Genomic DNA, 19,220 nt, shown 5'->3' with positions numbered 1-19,220 from the left:
CTCCTTCTGCTGGAACACTGACTTCTTTCATTTAATGCCTGCAGACTATAAAAGAGAACCCAACCCAAAAAGTTTGGTTGATTAGTCTGTGGCATTCTGTTAAACTGTTGCTTATGGCGGTCTCTGTGAGCTTCTCAGCGACATTCAGCCAGCCAGGTATCCTGCCTGCAGTAGATGGAATGTGGCAATGGAACGCTGGCTGCGCGTGTCATAATAGGCTCTGAGCCTTTATATACCTGTGCACAGCAGCAGCCACCTTCAGTCTGCTGCTGGACAGCCAGCAGCAGCAGCAGCAGGAGAGGTATGTAATCAGGAGCCCTCCTGCTAAGGGTAGACAGCTGCTCGTTCCACCCCACCCCCCGCCTTAATTGGTTCTCCTCCCTTCCAACGGTGTTGAGGCGGGTGGGAACAGCAGGGGGTGAAGGTGCTGTGTTTAAAGAGGTGGAGTTATGCAGATCTAAAACGCGTGGATTGCAGCAGCAGCAAGCCGAAAAGTGCAGGCATGTAAGGGATCTAGAGGTTGACAACATGTCTTCTTAACGGGAGTCCAGGAGCTCATCTCCACAAATGGACTTTTCAGGATCCTTGGGTGGCTCCGTAGTTTGAAACCAATTCTGGTTATCGCTTCTCGGCCTTTTGGCTAAGATCAAGTGTAGTATCTGTTCTTATCAGTTTAATATCTGATACGTCCCCTATCTGGGGACCATATATTAAATGGATTTTTAGAACAGGGAGATGGAAAAAGAGCTTGCTCTGTCCACTCCACGCATTGACCTGGTATTGCAGTATCTCCAGGACCGGTGCACCCCTTCTTTAATGCAGTTTCTAAAATCAGAAAGAATTGAATTCAATGTTTTTTGTTCATTTTGCTTGTTTGTCGGATTTTGGGATGGACTCTTTGGCTTTGCTTTTCTTCTCCTCATTGGATTTTTCATGTTCAAAGTTGCAGAAGCCAGATTACAAGCTCATTTTGGTTCAACTTCAGCAACTGTGCATTGCATTGCCATGTAATGTGATGCAATGCTATCTTTCTAGCTCTCCCTTTTTACTTCCTTTTGGATAAACAGACATATTAGGCAAGCATTTTGGAGCTTTCACCTAAATAACTACAGGTGGTGAGATAAGCTGCACAATATAATTGACCTTTCAGTATATTGTTGCACACACACCATCTATTTAGCAAATGCCCTTGTTATCAACAGCAGCCTTTTAAACTCACCTGAGCTAACAGGTATGTGCGCTGGTTACTCTGCTGCGCTTAAAATTTCTTTTTTGGTTTGCTACAATGCCTTTTCTGAAACGTTGTCTCCTTCTGCTGGAACACTGACTTCTTTCATTTAATGCCTGCAGACTATAAAAGAGAACCCAACCCAAAAAGTTTGGTTGATTAGTCTGTGGCATTCTGTTAAACTGTTGCTTATGGCGGTCTCTGTGAGCTTCTCAGCGACATTCAGCCAGCCAGGTATCCTGCCTGCAGTAGATGGAATGTGGCAATGGAACGCTGGCTGCGCGTGTCATAATAGGCTCTGAGCCTTTATATACCTGTGCACAGCAGCAGCCACCTTCAGTCTGCTGCTGGACAGACAGCAGCAGCAGCAGCAGGAGAGGTATGTAATCAGGAGCCCTCCTGCTAAGGGTAGACAGCTGCTCGTTCCACCCCACCCCCCGCCTTAATTGGTTCTCCTCCCTTCCAACGGTGTTGAGGCGGGTGGGAACAGCAGGGGGTGAAGGTGCTGTGTTTAAAGAGGTGGAGTTATGCAGATCTAAAACGCGTGGATTGCAGCAGCAGCAAGCCGAAAAGTGCAGGCATGTAAGGGATCTAGAGGTTGACAACATGTCTTCTTAACGGGAGTCCAGGAGCTCATCTCCACAAATGGACTTTTCAGGATCCTTGGGTGGCTCCATAGTTTGAAACCAATTCTGGTTATCGCTTCTCGGCCTTTTGGCTAAGATCAAGTGTAGTATCTGTTCTTATCAGTTTAATATCTGATACGTCCCCTATCTGGGGACCATATATTAAATGGATTTTTAGAACAGGGAGATGGAAAAAGAGCTTGCTCTGTCCACTCCACGCATTGACCTGGTATTGCAGTATCTCCAGGACCGGTGCACCCCTTCTTTAATGCAGTTTCTAAAATCAGAAAGAATTGAATTCAATGTTTTTTGTTCATTTTGCTTGTTTGTCGGATTTTGGGATGGACTCTTTGGCTTTGCTTTTCTTCTCCTCATTGGATTTTTCATGTTCAAAGTTGCAGAAGCCAGATTACAAGCTCATTTTGGTTCAACTTCAGCAACTGTGCATTGCATTGCCATGTAATGTGATGCAATGCTATCTTTCCAGCTCTCCCTTTTTACTTCCTTTTGGATAAACAGACATATTAGGCAAGCATTTTGGAGCTTTCACCTAAATAACTACAGGTGGTGAGATAAGCTGCACAATATAATTGACCTTTCAGTATATTGTTGCACACACACCATCTATTTAGCAAATGCCCTTGTTATCAACAGCAGCCTTTTAAACTCACCTGAGCTAACAGGTATGTGCGCTGGTTACTCTGCTGCGCTTAAAATTTCTTTTTTGGTTTGCTACAATGCCTTTTCTGAAACGTTGTCTCCTTCTGCTGGAACACTGACTTCTTTCATTTAATGCCTGCAGACTATAAAAGAGAACCCAACCCAAAAAGTTTGGTTGATTAGTCTGTGGCATTCTGTTAAACTGTTGCTTATGGCGGTCTCTGTGAGCTTCTCAGCGACATTCAGCCAGCCAGGTATCCTGCCTGCAGTAGATGGAATGTGGCAATGGAACGCTGGCTGCGCGTGTCATAATAGGCTCTGAGCCTTTATATACCTGTGCACAGCAGCAGCCACCTTCAGTCTGCTGCTGGACAGCCAGCAGCAGCAGCAGCAGGAGAGGTATGTAATCAGGAGCCCTCCTGCTAAGGGTAGACAGCTGCTCGTTCCACCCCACCCCCCGCCTTAATTGGTTCTCCTCCCTTCCAACGGTGTTGAGGCGGGTGGGAACAGCAGGGGGTGAAGGTGCTGTGTTTAAAGAGGTGGAGTTATGCAGATCTAAAACGCGTGGATTGCAGCAGCAGCAAGCCGAAAAGTGCAGGCATGTAAGGGATCTAGAGGTTGACAACATGTCTTCTTAACGGGAGTCCAGGAGCTCATCTCCACAAATGGACTTTTCAGGATCCTTGGGTGGCTCCGTAGTTTGAAACCAATTCTGGTTATCGCTTCTCGGCCTTTTGGCTAAGATCAAGTGTAGTATCTGTTCTTATCAGTTTAATATCTGATACGTCCCCTATCTGGGGACCATATATTAAATGGATTTTTAGAACAGGGAGATGGAAAAAGAGCTTGCTCTGTCCACTCCACGCATTGACCTGGTATTGCAGTATCTCCAGGACCGGTGCACCCCTTCTTTAATGCAGTTTCTAAAATCAGAAAGAATTGAATTCAATGTTTTTTGTTCATTTTGCTTGTTTGTCGGATTTTGGGATGGACTCTTTGGCTTTGCTTTTCTTCTCCTCATTGGATTTTTCATGTTCAAAGTTGCAGAAGCCAGATTACAAGCTCATTTTGGTTCAACTTCAGCAACTGTGCATTGCATTGCCATGTAATGTGATGCAATGCTATCTTTCTAGCTCTCCCTTTTTACTTCCTTTTGGATAAACAGACATATTAGGCAAGCATTTTGGAGCTTTCACCTAAATAACTACAGGTGGTGAGATAAGCTGCGCAATATAATTGACCTTTCAGTATATTGTTGCACACACACCATCTATTTAGCAAATGCCCTTGTTATCAACAGCAGCCTTTTAAACTCACCTGAGCTAACAGGTATGTGCGCTGGTTACTCTGCTGCGCTTAAAATTTCTTTTTTGGTTTGCTACAATGCCTTTTCTGAAACGTTGTCTCCTTCTGCTGGAACACTGACTTCTTTCATTTAATGCCTGCAGACTATAAAAGAGAACCCAACCCAAAAAGTTTGGTTGATTAGTCTGTGGCATTCTGTTAAACTGTTGCTTATGGCGGTCTCTGTGAGCTTCTCAGCGACATTCAGCCAGCCAGGTATCCTGCCTGCAGTAGATGGAATGTGGCAATGGAACGCTGGCTGCGCGTGTCATAATAGGCTCTGAGCCTTTATATACCTGTGCACAGCAGCAGCCACCTTCAGTCTGCTGCTGGACAGCCAGCAGCAGCAGCAGCAGGAGAGGTATGTAATCAGGAGCCCTCCTGCTAAGGGTAGACAGCTGCTCGTTCCACCCCACCCCCCGCCTTAATTGGTTCTCCTCCCTTCCAACGGTGTTGAGGCGGGTGGGAACAGCAGGGGGTGAAGGTGCTGTGTTTAAAGAGGTGGAGTTATGCAGATCTAAAACGCGTGGATTGCAGCAGCAGCAAGCCGAAAAGTGCAGGCATGTAAGGGATCTAGAGGTTGACAACATGTCTTCTTAACGGGAGTCCAGGAGCTCATCTCCACAAATGGACTTTTCAGGATCCTTGGGTGGCTCCGTAGTTTGAAACCAATTCTGGTTATCGCTTCTCGGCCTTTTGGCTAAGATCAAGTGTAGTATCTGTTCTTATCAGTTTAATATCTGATACGTCCCCTATCTGGGGACCATATATTAAATGGATTTTTAGAACAGGGAGATGGAAAAAGAGCTTGCTCTGTCCACTCCACGCATTGACCTGGTATTGCAGTATCTCCAGGACCGGTGCACCCCTTCTTTAATGCAGTTTCTAAAATCAGAAAGAATTGAATTCAATGTTTTTTGTTCATTTTGCTTGTTTGTCGGATTTTGGGATGGACTCTTTGGCTTTGCTTTTCTTCTCCTCATTGGATTTTTCATGTTCAAAGTTGCAGAAGCCAGATTACAAGCTCATTTTGGTTCAACTTCAGCAACTGTGCATTGCATTGCCATGTAATATGATGCAATGCTATCTCTTTAGCTCTCCCTTTTTACTTCCTTTTGGATAAACAGACATATTAGGCAAGCATTTTGGAGCTTTCACCTAAATAACTACAGGTGGTGAGATAAGCTGCACAATATAATTGACCTTTCAGTATATTGTTGCACACACACCATCTATTTAGCAAATGCCCTTGTTATCAACAGCAGCCTTTTAAACTCACCTGAGCTAACAGGTATGTGCGCTGGTTACTCTGCTGCGCTTAAAATTTCTTTTTTGGTTTGCTACAATGCCTTTTCTGAAACGTTGTCTCCTTCTGCTGGAACACTGACTTCTTTCATTTAATGCCTGCAGACTATAAAAGAGAACCCAACCCAAAAAGTTTGGTTGATTAGTCTGTGGCATTCTGTTAAACTGTTGCTTATGGCGGTCTCTGTGAGCTTCTCAGCGACATTCAGCCAGCCAGGTATCCTGCCTGCAGTAGATGGAATGTGGCAATGGAACGCTGGCTGCGCGTGTCATAATAGGCTCTGAGCCTTTATATACCTGTGCACAGCAGCAGCCACCTTCAGTCTGCTGCTGGACAGCCAGCAGCAGCAGCAGCAGGAGAGGTATGTAATCAGGAGCCCTCCTGCTAAGGGTAGACAGCTGCTCGTTCCACCCCACCCCCCGCCTTAATTGGTTCTCCTCCCTTCCAACGGTGTTGAGGCGGGTGGGAACAGCAGGGGGTGAAGGTGCTGTGTTTAAAGAGGTGGAGTTATGCAGATCTAAAACGCGTGGATTGCAGCAGCAGCAAGCCGAAAAGTGCAGGCATGTAAGGGATCTAGAGGTTGACAACATGTCTTCTTAACGGGAGTCCAGGAGCTCATCTCCACAAATGGACTTTTCAGGATCCTTGGGTGGCTCCGTAGTTTGAAACCAATTCTGGTTATCGCTTCTCGGCCTTTTGGCTAAGATCAAGTGTAGTATCTGTTCTTATCAGTTTAATATCTGATACGTCCCCTATCTGGGGACCATATATTAAATGGATTTTTAGAACAGGGAGATGGTAAAAGAGCTTGCTCTGTCCACTCCACGCATTGACCTGGAATTGCAGTATCTCCAGGACCGGTGCACCCCTTCTTTAATGCAGTTTCTAAAATCAGAAAGAATTGAATTCAATGTTTTTTGTTCATTTTGCTTGTTTGTCGGATTTTGGGATGGACTCTTTGGCTTTGCTTTTCTTCTCCTCATTGGATTTTTCATGTTCAAAGTTGCAGAAGCCAGATTACAAGCTCATTTTGGTTCAACTTCAGCAACTGTGCATTGCATTGCCATGTAATGTGATGCAATGCTATCTTTCTAGCTCTCCCTTTTTACTTCCTTTTGGATAAACAGACATATTAGGCAAGCATTTTGGAGCTTTCACCTAAATAACTACAGGTGGTGAGATAAGCTGCACAATATAATTGACCTTTCAGTATATTGTTGCACACACACCATCTATTTAGCAAATGCCCTTGTTATCAACAGCAGCCTTTTAAACTCACCTGAGCTAACAGGTATGTGCGCTGGTTACTCTGCTGCGCTTAAAATTTCTTTTTTGGTTTGCTACAATGCCTTTTCTGAAACGTTGTCTCCTTCTGCTGGAACACTGACTTCTTTCATTTAATGCCTGCAGACTATAAAAGAGAACCCAACCCAAAAAGTTTGGTTGATTAGTCTGTGGCATTCTGTTAAACTGTTGCTTATGGCGGTCTCTGTGAGCTTCTCAGCGACATTCAGCCAGCCAGGTATCCTGCCTGCAGTAGATGGAATGTGGCAATGGAACGCTGGCTGCGCGTGTCATAATAGGCTCTGAGCCTTTATATACCTGTGCACAGCAGCAGCCACCTTCAGTCTGTTTCTGGACAGCCAGCAGCAGCAGCAGCAGGAGAGGTATGTAATCAGGAGCCCTCCTGCTAAGGGTAGACAGCTGCTCGTTCCACCCCACCCCCCGCCTTAATTGGTTCTCCTCCCTTCCAACGGTGTTGAGGCGGGTGGGAACAGCAGGGGGTGAAGGTGCTGTGTTTAAAGAGGTGGAGTTATGCAGATCTAAAACGCGTGGATTGCAGCAGCAGCAAGCCGAAAAGTGCAGGCATGTAAGGGATCTAGAGGTTGACAACATGTCTTCTTAACGGGAGTCCAGGAGCTCATCTCCACAAATGGACTTTTCAGGATCCTTGGGTGGCTCCGTAGTTTGAAACCAATTCTGGTTATCGCTTCTCGGCCTTTTGGCTAAGATCAAGTGTAGTATCTGTTCTTATCAGTTTAATATCTGATACGTCCCCTATCTGGGGACCATATATTAAATGGATTTTTAGAACAGGGAGATGGAAAAAGAGCTTGCTCTGTCCACTCCACGCATTGACCTGGTATTGCAGTATCTCCAGGACCGGTGCACCCCTTCTTTAATGCAGTTTCTAAAATCAGAAAGAATTGAATTCAATGTTTTTTGTTCATTTTGCTTGTTTGTCGGATTTTGGGATGGACTCTTTGGCTTTGCTTTTCTTCTCCTCATTGGATTTTTCATGTTCAAAGTTGCAGAAGCCAGATTACAAGCTCATTTTGGTTCAACTTCAGCAACTGTGCATTGCATTGCCATGTAATATGATGCAATGCTATCTCTTTAGCTCTCCCTTTTTACTTCCTTTTGGATAAACAGACATATTAGGCAAGCATTTTGGAGCTTTCACCTAAATAACTACAGGTGGTGAGATAAGCTGCACAATATAATTGACCTTTCAGTATATTGTTGCACACACACCATCTATTTAGCAAATGCCCTTGTTATCAACAGCAGCCTTTTAAACTCACCTGAGCTAACAGGTATGTGCGCTGGTTACTCTGCTGCGCTTAAAATTTCTTTTTTGGTTTGCTACAATGCCTTTTCTGAAACGTTGTCTCCTTCTGCTGGAACACTGACTTCTTTCATTTAATGCCTGCAGACTATAAAAGAGAACCCAACCCAAAAAGTTTGGTTGATTAGTCTGTGGCATTCTGTTAAACTGTTGCTTATGGCGGTCTCTGTGAGCTTCTCAGCGACATTCAGCCAGCCAGGTATCCTGCCTGCAGTAGATGGAATGTGGCAATGGAACGCTGGCTGCGCGTGTCATAATAGGCTCTGAGCCTTTATATACCTGTGCACAGCAGCAGCCACCTTCAGTCTGCTGCTGGACAGCCAGCAGCAGCAGCAGCAGGAGAGGTATGTAATCAGGAGCCCTCCTGCTAAGGGTAGACAGCTGCTCGTTCCACCCCACCCCCCGCCTTAATTGGTTCTCCTCCCTTCCAACGGTGTTGAGGCGGGTGGGAACAGCAGGGGGTGAAGGTGCTGTGTTTAAAGAGGTGGAGTTATGCAGATCTAAAACGCGTGGATTGCAGCAGCAGCAAGCCGAAAAGTGCAGGCATGTAAGGGATCTAGAGGTTGACAACATGTCTTCTTAACGGGAGTCCAGGAGCTCATCTCCACAAATGGACTTTTCAGGATCCTTGGGTGGCTCCGTAGTTTGAAACCAATTCTGGTTATCGCTTCTCGGCCTTTTGGCTAAGATCAAGTGTAGTATCTGTTCTTATCAGTTTAATATCTGATACGTCCCCTATCTGGGGACCATATATTAAATGGATTTTTAGAACAGGGAGATGGTAAAAGAGCTTGCTCTGTCCACTCCACGCATTGACCTGGAATTGCAGTATCTCCAGGACCGGTGCACCCCTTCTTTAATGCAGTTTCTAAAATCAGAAAGAATTGAATTCAATGTTTTTTGTTCATTTTGCTTGTTTGTCGGATTTTGGGATGGACTCTTTGGCTTTGCTTTTCTTCTCCTCATTGGATTTTTCATGTTCAAAGTTGCAGAAGCCAGATTACAAGCTCATTTTGGTTCAACTTCAGCAACTGTGCATTGCATTGCCATGTAATGTGATGCAATGCTATCTTTCTAGCTCTCCCTTTTTACTTCCTTTTGGATAAACAGACATATTAGGCAAGCATTTTGGAGCTTTCACCTAAATAACTACAGGTGGTGAGATAAGCTGCACAATATAATTGACCTTTCAGTATATTGTTGCACACACACCATCTATTTAGCAAATGCCCTTGTTATCAACAGCAGCCTTTTAAACTCACCTGAGCTAACAGGTATGTGCGCTGGTTACTCTGCTGCGCTTAAAATTTCTTTTTTGGTTTGCTACAATGCCTTTTCTGAAACGTTGTCTCCTTCTGCTGGAACACTGACTTCTTTCATTTAATGCCTGCAGACTATAAAAGAGAACCCAACCCAAAAAGTTTGGTTGATTAGTCTGTGGCATTCTGTTAAACTGTTGCTTATGGCGGTCTCTGTGAGCTTCTCAGCGACATTCAGCCAGCCAGGTATCCTGCCTGCAGTAGATGGAATGTGGCAATGGAACGCTGGCTGCGCGTGTCATAATAGGCTCTGAGCCTTTATATACCTGTGCACAGCAGCAGCCACCTTCAGTCTGTTTCTGGACAGCCAGCAGCTGCAGCAGCAGGAGAGGTATGTAATCAGGAGCCCTCCTGCTAAGGGTAGACAGCTGCTCGTTCCACCCCACCCCCCGCCTTAATTGGTTCTCCTCCCTTCCAACGGTGTTGAGGCGGGTGGGAACAGCAGGGGGTGAAGGTGCTGTGTTTAAAGAGGTGGAGTTATGCAGATCTAAAACGCGTGGATTGCAGCAGCAGCAAGCCGAAAAGTGCAGGCATGTAAGGGATCTAGAGGTTGACAACATGTCTTCTTAACGGGAGTCCAGGAGCTCATCTCCACAAATGGACTTTTCAGGATCCTTGGGTGGCTCCGTAGTTTGAAACCAATTCTGGTTATCGCTTCTCGGCCTTTTGGCTAAGATCAAGTGTAGTATCTGTTCTTATCAGTTTAATATCTGATACGTCCCCTATCTGGGGACCATATATTAAATGGATTTTTAGAACAGGGAGATGGATAAAGAGCTTGCTCTGTCCACTCCACGCATTGACCTGGTATTGCAGTATCTCCAGGACCGGTGCACCCCTTCTTTAATGCAGTTTCTAAAATCAGAAAGAATTGAATTCAATGTTTTTTGTTCATTTTGCTTGTTTGTCGGATTTTGGGATGGACTCTTTGGCTTTGCTTTTCTTCTCCTCATTGGATTTTTCATGTTCAAAGTTGCAGAAGCCAGATTACAAGCTCATTTTGGTTCAACATCAGCAACTGTGCATTGCATTGCCATGTAATGTGATGCAATGCTATCTTTCTAGCTCTCCCTTTTTACTTCCTTTTGGATAAACAGACATATTAGGCAAGCATTTTGGAGCTTTCACCTAAATAACTACAGGTGGTGAGATAAGCTGCACAATATAATTGACCTTTCAGTATATTGTTGCACACACACCATCTATTTAGCAAATGCCCTTGTTATCAACAGCAGCCTTTTAAACTCACCTGAGCTAACAGGTATGTGCGCTGGTTACTCTGCTGCGCTTAAAATTTCTTTTTTGGTTTGCTACAATGCCTTTTCTGAAACGTTGTCTCCTTCTGCTGGAACACTGACTTCTTTCATTTAATGCCTGCAGACTATAAAAGAGAACCCAACCCAAAAAGTTTGGTTGATTAGTCTGTGGCATTCTGTTAAACTGTTGCTTATGGCGGTCTCTGTGAGCTTCTCAGCGACATTCAGCCAGCCAGGTATCCTGCCTGCAGTAGATGGAATGTGGCAATGGAACGCTGGCTGCGCGTGTCATAATAGGCTCTGAGCCTTTATATACCTGTGCACAGCAGCAGCCACCTTCAGTCTGTTGCTGGACAGCCAGCAGCAGCAGCAGCAGGAGAGGTATGTAATCAGGAGCCCTCCTGCTAAGGGTAGACAGCTGCTCGTTCCACCCCACCCCCCGCCTTAATTGGTTCTCCTCCCTTCCAACGGTGTTGAGGCGGGTGGGAACAGCAGGGGGTGAAGGTGCTGTGTTTAAAGAGGTGGAGTTATGCAGATCTAAAACGCGTGGATTGCAGCAGCAGCAAGCCGAAAAGTGCAGGCATGTAAGGGATCTAGAGGTTGACAACATGTCTTCTTAACGGGAGTCCAGGAGCTCATCTCCACAAATGGACTTTTCAGGATCCTTGGGTGGCTCCGTAGTTTGAAACCAATTCTGGTTATCGCTTCTCGGCCTTTTGGCTAAGATCAAGTGTAGTATCTGTTCTTATCAGTTTAATATCTGATACGTCCCCTATCTGGGGACCATATATTAAATGGATTTTTAGAACAGGGAGATGGAAAAAGAGCTTGCTCTGTCCACTCCACGCATTGACCTGGTATTGCAGTATCTCCAGGACCGGTGCACCCCTTCTTTAATGCAGTTTCTAAAATCAGAAAGAATTGAATTCAATGTTTTTTGTTCATTTTGCTTGTTTGTCGGATTTTGGGATGGACTCTTTGGCTTTGCTTTTCTTCTCCTCATTGGATTTTTCATGTTCAAAGTTGCAGAAGCCAGATTACAAGCTCATTTTGGTTCAACATCAGCAACTGTGCATTGCATTGCCATGTAATGTGATGCAATGCTATCTTTCTAGCTCTCCCTTTTTACTTCCTTTTGGATAAACAGACATATTAGGCAAGCATTTTGGAGCTTTCACCTAAATAACTACAGGTGGTGAGATAAGCTGCACAATATAATTGACCTTTCAGTATATTGTTGCACACACACCATCTATTTAGCAAATGCCCTTGTTATCAACAGCAGCCTTTTAAACTCACCTGAGCTAACAGGTATGTGCGCTGGTTACTCTGCTGCGCTTAAAATTTCTTTTTTGGTTTGCTACAATGCCTTTTCTGAAACGTTGTCTCCTTCTGCTGGAACACTGACTTCTTTCATTTAATGCCTGCAGACTATAAAAGAGAACCCAACCCAAAAAGTTTGGTTGATTAGTCTGTGGCATTCTGTTAAACTGTTGCTTATGGCGGTCTCTGTGAGCTTCTCAGCGACATTCAGCCAGCCAGGTATCCTGCCTGCAGTAGATGGAATGTGGCAATGGAACGCTGGCTGCGCGTGTCATAATAGGCTCTGAGCCTTTATATACCTGTGCACAGCAGCAGCCACCTTCAGTCTGCTGCTGGACAGCCAGCAGCAGCAGCAGCAGGAGAGGTATGTAATCAGGAGCCCTCCTGCTAAGGGTAGACAGCTGCTCGTTCCACCCCACCCCCCGCCTTAATTGGTTCTCCTCCCTTCCAACGGTGTTGAGGCGGGTGGGAACAGCAGGGGGTGAAGGTGCTGTGTTTAAAGAGGTGGAGTTATGCAGATCTAAAACGCGTGGATTGCAGCAGCAGCAAGCCGAAAAGTGCAGGCATGTAAGGGATCTAGAGGTTGACAACATGTCTTCTTAACGGGAGTCCAGGAGCTCATCTCCACAAATGGACTTTTCAGGATCCTTGGGTGGCTCCGTAGTTTGAAACCAATTCTGGTTATCGCTTCTCGGCCTTTTGGCTAAGATCAAGTGTAGTATCTGTTCTTATCAGTTTAATATCTGATACGTCCCCTATCTGGGGACCATATATTAAATGGATTTTTAGAACAGGGAGATGGAAAAAGAGCTTGCTCTGTCCACTCCACGCATTGACCTGGTATTGCAGTATCTCCAGGACCGGTGCACCCCTTCTTTAATGCAGTTTCTAAAATCAGAAAGAATTGAATTCAATGTTTTTTGTTCATTTTGCTTGTTTGTCGGATTTTGGGATGGACTCTTTGGCTTTGCTTTTCTTCTCCTCATTGGATTTTTCATGTTCAAAGTTGCAGAAGCCAGATTACAAGCTCATTTTGGTTCAACTTCAGCAACTGTGCATTGCATTGCCATGTAATGTGATGCAATGCTATCTTTCTAGCTCTCCCTTTTTACTTCCTTTTGGATAAACAGACATATTAGGCAAGCATTTTGGAGCTTTCACCTAAATAACTACAGGTGGTGAGATAAGCTGCACAATATAATTGACCTTTCAGTATATTGTTGCACACACACCATCTATTTAGCAAATGCCCTTGTTATCAACAGCAGCCTTTTAAACTCACCTGAGCTAACAGGTATGTGCGCTGGTTACTCTGCTGCGCTTAAAATTTCTTTTTTGGTTTGCTACAATGCCTTTTCTGAAACGTTGTCTCCTTCTGCTGGAACACTGACTTCTTTCATTTAATGCCTGCAGACTATAAAAGAGAACCCAACCCAAAAAGTTTGGTTGATTAGTCTGTGGCATTCTGTTAAACTGTTGCTTATGGCGGTCTCTGTGAGCTTCTCAGCGACATTCAGCCAGCCAGGTATCCTGCCTGCAGTAGATGGAATGTGGCAATGGAACGCTGGCTGCGCGTGTCATAATAGGCTCTGAGCCTTTATATACCTGTGCACAGCAGCAGCCACCTTCAGTCTGCTGCTGGACAGCCAGCAGCAGCAGCAGCAGGAGAGGTATGTAATCAGGAGCCCTCCTGCTAAGGGTAGACAGCTGCTCGTTCCACCCCACCCCCCGCCTTAATTGGTTCTCCTCCCTTCCAACGGTGTTGAGGCGGGTGGGAACAGCAGGGGGTGAAGGTGCTGTGTTTAAAGAGGTGGAGTTATGCAGATCTAAAACGCGTGGATTGCAGCAGCAGCAAGCCGAAAAGTGCAGGCATGTAAGGGATCTAGAGGTTGACAACATGTCTTCTTAACGGGAGTCCAGGAGCTCATCTCCACAAATGGACTTTTCAGGATCCTTGGGTGGCTCCGTAGTTTGAAACCAATTCTGGTTATCGCTTCTCGGCCTTTTGGCTAAGATCAAGTGTAGTATCTGTTCTTTTAAGAACACAAGAGCTACGATCTACACTTGACGATTGCGATCGAACTCGGAAGGAGAAGAGCTTCGGAGCCCAGCTGACATCAGAGAACGAAGGCGGATATCGGTGGGAGGAAGAAGCTCTAAAGAATCCAGAAGAAGACGAAGACTCGGAGAAGAATCGGGCTGTCCTGTGGAATCTTCGAGGAAGAAAATCATCGAGACAAAGACCTTTCGGGGAATTTGTCCAGAACACGACGGGAGAAGAATCTGCATAGCTCCACCCATTCCGGGAAGAGTTCCAGATCCAGCTCCAAGAAGTAACTGCAGGAGGAAAGCCATGGCAAGCGCTGCGAGGAAGGCCGAAAAGAAGAGCCTGGAGCTGGGGACAGCCAGGAGGGCCCAGCCAGGAGCCGATTCTGACCCCAAGGACTCTGCCTCCACGACTGGCCAGCAGAAGGGACCCCAGAAGCCCCGCCACGAAGCTCCAGCCCTGGAGCCATGGATGCGGCAGACGGTGGCCCTGAAGCTGAAGGAAGTGGATGGGAGGGTGCCGGACATGTCCTCGGACGTGTTCTGCCAGAAGATGCTGCTGGATCGAGGCTTCTCCAGGTCGGACACCCTCAGCATCCAGACCTTCTTGACGGGGATCTTCTTCGTCACCTTCGCCACTGTGAACACCTGCAGGAGGTTCTGGGAAATGGTAAGCGCAAAAGGACCGGATAATTCTTTCTCTGCCTTTACAGGTAGCTGCCCTATCCAGAGGGATGAAAGGAGGATCACGGTCTCCATGCGCAACCCGCACACCCCAGGCCAAGACATCTGTACCTTCCTGAGACGCTTCTGTTTGGTTGTGAAGGAACCCTCTCACATCCTGAATGGACTCGGCTTCTGGACAGGTAAGTGGTCGGTGACCGTTAGACTTCACAGGGACCTGGCGTACTCAGACGGACTTCGGCACCTGCCCCCGACATTCTCCCTGGGCAACTCCTACGGCCTCATCTATTACCCGGACATGCCGCGGAACTGCAGGAGATGCGGCAAGAACGGCCACGAGATGAAGGACTGCAAGGAGGATGCCTGCAGGATTTGTCGAGTGACGGGACACAGCTCGAAGGACTGCCCGAAGAAGACGTCCTGCACCCTGTGTGGGCTGGCGGCTCATCTGTACAAGGATTGCCCCAGGCGTGAGAGATCCTGGGCATCGGTGGTTGCGACGACCCCAGCTACGGAGGACAAGGCCCCGACGACCAGGCCTGTGAAGGTCAAGGACGCGACGACCAAGGCCCCAGCGGCCAAGGCCGAGACGACCAAGGCCAAAGCGGTCAAGGAGTCGGTGGCCAAAGCCCCAGCGACGGTCCCAGCAGCTCCGAAGCAGAAGAAAAAGTCAAAGGAGGGTAAGAGTTCTGTCACCCCTCTCTCGATCCCTCCCCCTGCCACCCCCGTCCAATCCCCCCCCACCCCGGCCACCCCTGCTGAGGATTCCACTTCCTCTTCCTCCTTCCCCTACTCCTCAGCAGGTGTCCTTTCCCCTGCCCCGGCAGCCACTCTCCCTCCCCAGACCATGGTAGCGGTGGAATTAACCTTTCCTCCACCCGCCGCTATCTATTCCGAGGAGGATTTTCCCCTTCTTGTCTCCCCAGTTCCAACCCGGGGAAAGAGGAAGGTGGAGGACAGCCCTGCTACTGAATCCTCCAAAAAGAAGATTCTGGATTTCGTAGGCGAAAAGGAGGATACCCTCCCTGAGCCAGAAGAGATGGAGCACATGGTTGAGACCCTGGTGGCCGAGCCAGAAGAGGAGGAACTGGTGGTCGCCGAGATTGAGGCCGCGCTGCTTGACCAGATGGAGGAAGAGGGCCTGCTGGTGATCCCGTCACCAGCAGTCAACACCGACGAGGGACCACCCGACCGGAGTGGTAACTAAGGTGTATTGCCTGCGCTAACTTTTTCTTTTTTCCCTACATGATGGCTAATATTAACTTATTTTCCATTAATGTCAGGAGCATCAAGGACAAGTTCAGACGTCAGACTATTTATGCCTTCCTTACTTCCCAGTTGTGTGATGTTTATATGTTGCAGGAATGTTCCCTTCCCTCCTCTAGGTCCTTCAAACATCTGGCCAGGGAGTGGTCCCACGGTCCATCCTACTGGTCCGGTGGGGGTGACTGCAAGTCTGCGGGGGTCGCAATTCTGATCAGGGGGGGCGCATTCACGCTTGAGTCCGTCCAGGAGCTCATCTGCGGCAGGGCTCTTGTTGTAGATGGCAACTGGGCGGGAGAACCTGTCAGGTTCATCAACGTGTATGCGTCCCCACTGAAGAATGAGCGTTTGGAGCTTTTCCAGACCCTGCGGCTTCAGCTTGCCACCACCAGGACCTTAGTGATGGCCGGGGATTTCAACTGCCCCATCGAGGAGGACGGTCGTAGTTCTGGCACATCTGCCAAGTTGGACATCACGTCCAAGCTGCTCATCGAGATGGTAACCGAGGCCTCTCTTCAGGACGTGGTGGGCTCCATGGGGAGAGGCTCCACGAACTATTCGTGGAGCCGACCCGATGGCTCACTCCGCTCCAGGATTGACTTTGTGTTCACCTCTCGGGCAGTCAGGCAGAATAGGCACTCGATGGTCTCCTGCTTCTTCTCCGACCACAGAGCCATTCACTTACAAGGTGTCCTCGGCGACGGTTTTCCGTCCGGCCCCGGCTCCTGGAAGCTGAATTGTGCTCTGCTGGCTCAGGATGAAGTCGTGGAGGAGCTGAGAGCAGCCTACGCAATGTGGCAGTCCTACAAGGGTAGCTTCCAAACAGTCTCTGATTGGTGGGAATATGTTAAACTTGAGTTTCGCTGTTTCTTTCAGGCCAAGGGTCGACAACAGGAGTGTGAGAAGAGGAGGGACTTCAGAGGGCTGCAGCGCGAGCTGCGGTCGCTGCAGGACCTTCTTCACTGCGGCTGGGACGTGAGGGAGGAGCTGGAGGAGACCAAGAAGAGCCTGAAAAGGCACTTTGAGGAGGAGTCCAAGCGAATCATCTTCCGTTCCAAAGTGGAGAATCTGGAGAAGGGTGAGAAATGTAACTCATTCTTTTTCAGGAAACTTCATGCCGGTCACACGCCCCTGAACGAGCTGCGAGACGAGAGCAGAAACATGCGACGTGGGAAGGAGGACGTGATGAGGGTCGTCAGCGACTTCTACAGCGAACTCTACTCCCACAAGACTACCGACCCCGACGCTGCTGATAAGTTCCTGTCAGGTATCACTAACCATCTTGATCCTGCAGGCACGGCAGCCTTGGACAAACCTCTGATGGTGGGCGAATTGCTCTCTGCCGCTAAATCCTTTAGGACCGGCAGGACCCCGGGCAGTGATGGTCTTCCAGCGGAGCTCTATGTAGCGCTGGGAGACCTCATCTGTCCGGACCTGTTGGACCTGTACGAGGAGATGGTGGTGGAGGGTAGAATGCCTCCATCTTTGAGGGAAGGAATGGTCACGATCCTGTACAAGCGGAAGGGAGAGAGGTGCGACCTGAGGAATTGGCGTCCCATCACTCTGCTCAACGTGGACTACAAGATCCTGGCCAAGACGATGGCGACACGACTTAAGACGGTCATCGGACGGATCATCCACCCGGACCAGACCTGCGGCATCCCTGGACGTCGCATCGCAGACAGCCTCGCTCTCGTGCGGGACACGGTCGAGTACATCAAGGTCCGCCGCGCACACGCGGCCCAGGTCTCCTTGGATCAGGAGAAGGCCTTCGACCGGGTTTCCCACGAGTTCATGGGCCGAGCTCTGCACCGGTTAGGTTTGGGTAACATGTTTTGTTCGTATGTCCGTCTGATGTATTTTGATATCCACAGCTCGGTGTTGGTGAACGGCTGGAAGACTGACCCCTTCCCTGTCCTCTCTGGGGTCAGACAAGGCTGCCCTCTATCACCTCTTCTTTTTGTTTGTGTTATAGAACTCTTCGCAGAGGCTATCCGGCAGAATGGAGAGATCAGAGGGATCACCGCACCGGGTCCGGGACGACACGAGGTCAAGTGCTCGCTCTACATGGACGATGTCACCGTCTTCTGCGCTGATCGTGGTTCAGTCGACGCCCTCGTCCAGACGTGTGAGAGGTTCGTCCGGGCTTCAGGGGCCAAAGTCAACTGCAGGAAGTCGGAAGCCATGCTCTTCGGGGATTGGCAGCCGGCCTCCTCCGCCCCCTTCCCCTTCAACATTCAACCGGATTTCCTCAAGGTGCTGGGAGTCTGGTTCGGGAAGGAAGGAGCGGCCCTCAAGTCCTGGCAAGAACGCTTGGCCAAGGTGAAGCAACGGATCGGACTCTGGAGCCTCAGACACCTCACTTGTGAGGGTAAGGCACTCGTCCTGCGTAATGAGGTCCTGCCCGTCTTGCAGTACACGGCGCAGGCCTGGCCCCCACACGTCACTGTGTGCAGGGCCATTACCAGGACAGTGTTTCACTTTGTCTGGGGATCCAAGATGGACAGAGTCAGGCGGGCCGTCATGTACAAGGAGCCTCGCAAGGGTGGGAAGGGCGTTCCAGATATCCCCACCCTCCTGCGATCCTCTTTTGTGTGTGATTGTGTCCGCCAGACTTTGCAAGTCAAGAATGGCTCCGCGGGCAGGTCCATGTCTCGCTTCTTCCTGCTTCCTCTTTGGAGGCGACTCGGCTGGGACAAGTGGGACAGCTCCTTCCCCTACAACTGGACGACGCCATGGTTCTACGGAGACGTCGTTCGATTTGTGGGGGAGCATCAACTGGAGGGACTCAAGCCCGACTTGTGGAAGCCCAAAACTATCCACAAGCTAATCAGAGCCAAGGATGACGTGGAGAACATCACAGGACTTCACCAGGACACGCTGGAGACTGTGTGGACAAATGTGTCGTCTGACAGGCTGACCAACGGGCACAAGGACTTGTCGTGGATGGCGATTCAGGGCGGACTGCCCGTCCGGTCATTCATGCATGCCCGGAACCTGTGCAAGACCCGGTACTGCCCAAGGTGCCCCTTCGTGGAGGAAACATCTTTGCACACTTTTTGGGACTGCGGATTTGCACAGCGCCTATTGACTGCACTTGAGGACGACCTGAGGAACTCTGTCCCCAGGGCGAGCCTATCGCACCATTCTGTGCTTTACGGACTCTTCCCTGGGGTTCATACCGTCGGAGCCATCCAGGAGGCTTGGCGCCTTATGAACTGCTTCAAGGATGCCGTTTGGGTCGCCAGGAACCGGCTCATCTTGAGGAGGGAGAGGATGTCCATCCAGGACTGCCGCAGGCTGATCCACAGCCTGCTCAGAGACTATTCCATCATGGACGGTCCGGAGGACGAGGACGAGGACTAAACCCCTCCTCCCCCTCTCCCCTTATGTGTCTTGTCTTTCAATAAAGCTTCGGGCCTGTGATTTTCCCCTCCCCATCCCCTTTTTCCCAATCCCCATCCCTTATCACGGTTCGTCGTACTGTATTAATTGACATGCTTTTTCTTTCAGATTGAGTGTTTTGTGTAGCATAG

General features: G+C 48.5%; 10 non-coding genes and 1 pseudogene across 10 annotated transcripts; all 11 read left to right on the top strand.

The window, feature by feature from the left end:
* The first annotated feature begins 620 nt into the window (after nt 1–620).
* Nucleotides 621–811, top strand: LOC141214571 (U2 spliceosomal RNA). Its single transcript, XR_012283774.1, has one exon. It is a non-coding gene; the product is annotated as a U2 spliceosomal RNA (small nuclear RNA).
* Nucleotides 812–1,926: 1,115 nt separating this feature from the next.
* LOC141214569 (U2 spliceosomal RNA) lies at nt 1,927–2,117 on the top strand. Its single transcript, XR_012283772.1, has one exon. It is a non-coding gene; the product is annotated as a U2 spliceosomal RNA (small nuclear RNA).
* Nucleotides 2,118–3,232: 1,115 nt separating this feature from the next.
* LOC141214568 (U2 spliceosomal RNA) lies at nt 3,233–3,423 on the top strand. The gene has a single exon (XR_012283771.1). It is a non-coding gene; the product is annotated as a U2 spliceosomal RNA (small nuclear RNA).
* Nucleotides 3,424–4,538: 1,115 nt separating this feature from the next.
* On the top strand, nt 4,539–4,729 carry LOC141214567 (U2 spliceosomal RNA). The gene has a single exon (XR_012283770.1). It is a non-coding gene; the product is annotated as a U2 spliceosomal RNA (small nuclear RNA).
* A 1,115-nt stretch (nt 4,730–5,844) lies between these two features.
* Nucleotides 5,845–6,035, top strand: LOC141214559 (U2 spliceosomal RNA). Its single transcript, XR_012283762.1, has one exon. It is a non-coding gene; the product is annotated as a U2 spliceosomal RNA (small nuclear RNA).
* A 1,115-nt stretch (nt 6,036–7,150) lies between these two features.
* Nucleotides 7,151–7,341, top strand: LOC141214566 (U2 spliceosomal RNA). Its single transcript, XR_012283769.1, has one exon. It is a non-coding gene; the product is annotated as a U2 spliceosomal RNA (small nuclear RNA).
* A 1,115-nt stretch (nt 7,342–8,456) lies between these two features.
* LOC141214546 (U2 spliceosomal RNA) lies at nt 8,457–8,647 on the top strand. The gene has a single exon (XR_012283750.1). It is a non-coding gene; the product is annotated as a U2 spliceosomal RNA (small nuclear RNA).
* A 1,115-nt stretch (nt 8,648–9,762) lies between these two features.
* LOC141214581 (U2 spliceosomal RNA) lies at nt 9,763–9,953 on the top strand. Its single transcript, XR_012283784.1, has one exon. It is a non-coding gene; the product is annotated as a U2 spliceosomal RNA (small nuclear RNA).
* A 1,115-nt stretch (nt 9,954–11,068) lies between these two features.
* On the top strand, nt 11,069–11,259 carry LOC141214565 (U2 spliceosomal RNA). Its single transcript, XR_012283768.1, has one exon. It is a non-coding gene; the product is annotated as a U2 spliceosomal RNA (small nuclear RNA).
* A 1,115-nt stretch (nt 11,260–12,374) lies between these two features.
* Nucleotides 12,375–12,565, top strand: LOC141214564 (U2 spliceosomal RNA). The gene has a single exon (XR_012283767.1). It is a non-coding gene; the product is annotated as a U2 spliceosomal RNA (small nuclear RNA).
* Nucleotides 12,566–13,680: 1,115 nt separating this feature from the next.
* On the top strand, nt 13,681–13,758 carry LOC141214986 (U2 spliceosomal RNA; annotated as a pseudogene).
* Nucleotides 13,759–19,220: the final 5,462 nt, after the last annotated feature.

The sequence above is a fragment of the Phyllobates terribilis genome, unplaced genomic scaffold, assembly GCF_046119375.1.
Source record: "Phyllobates terribilis strain yellow unplaced genomic scaffold, ASM4611937v1 Scaffold_223__1_contigs__length_3252167, whole genome shotgun sequence".
Classification (NCBI taxonomy): Eukaryota; Metazoa; Chordata; class Amphibia; order Anura; family Dendrobatidae; genus Phyllobates; species Phyllobates terribilis.
This window is presented reverse-complemented; position numbering and strand designations above follow the sequence as displayed.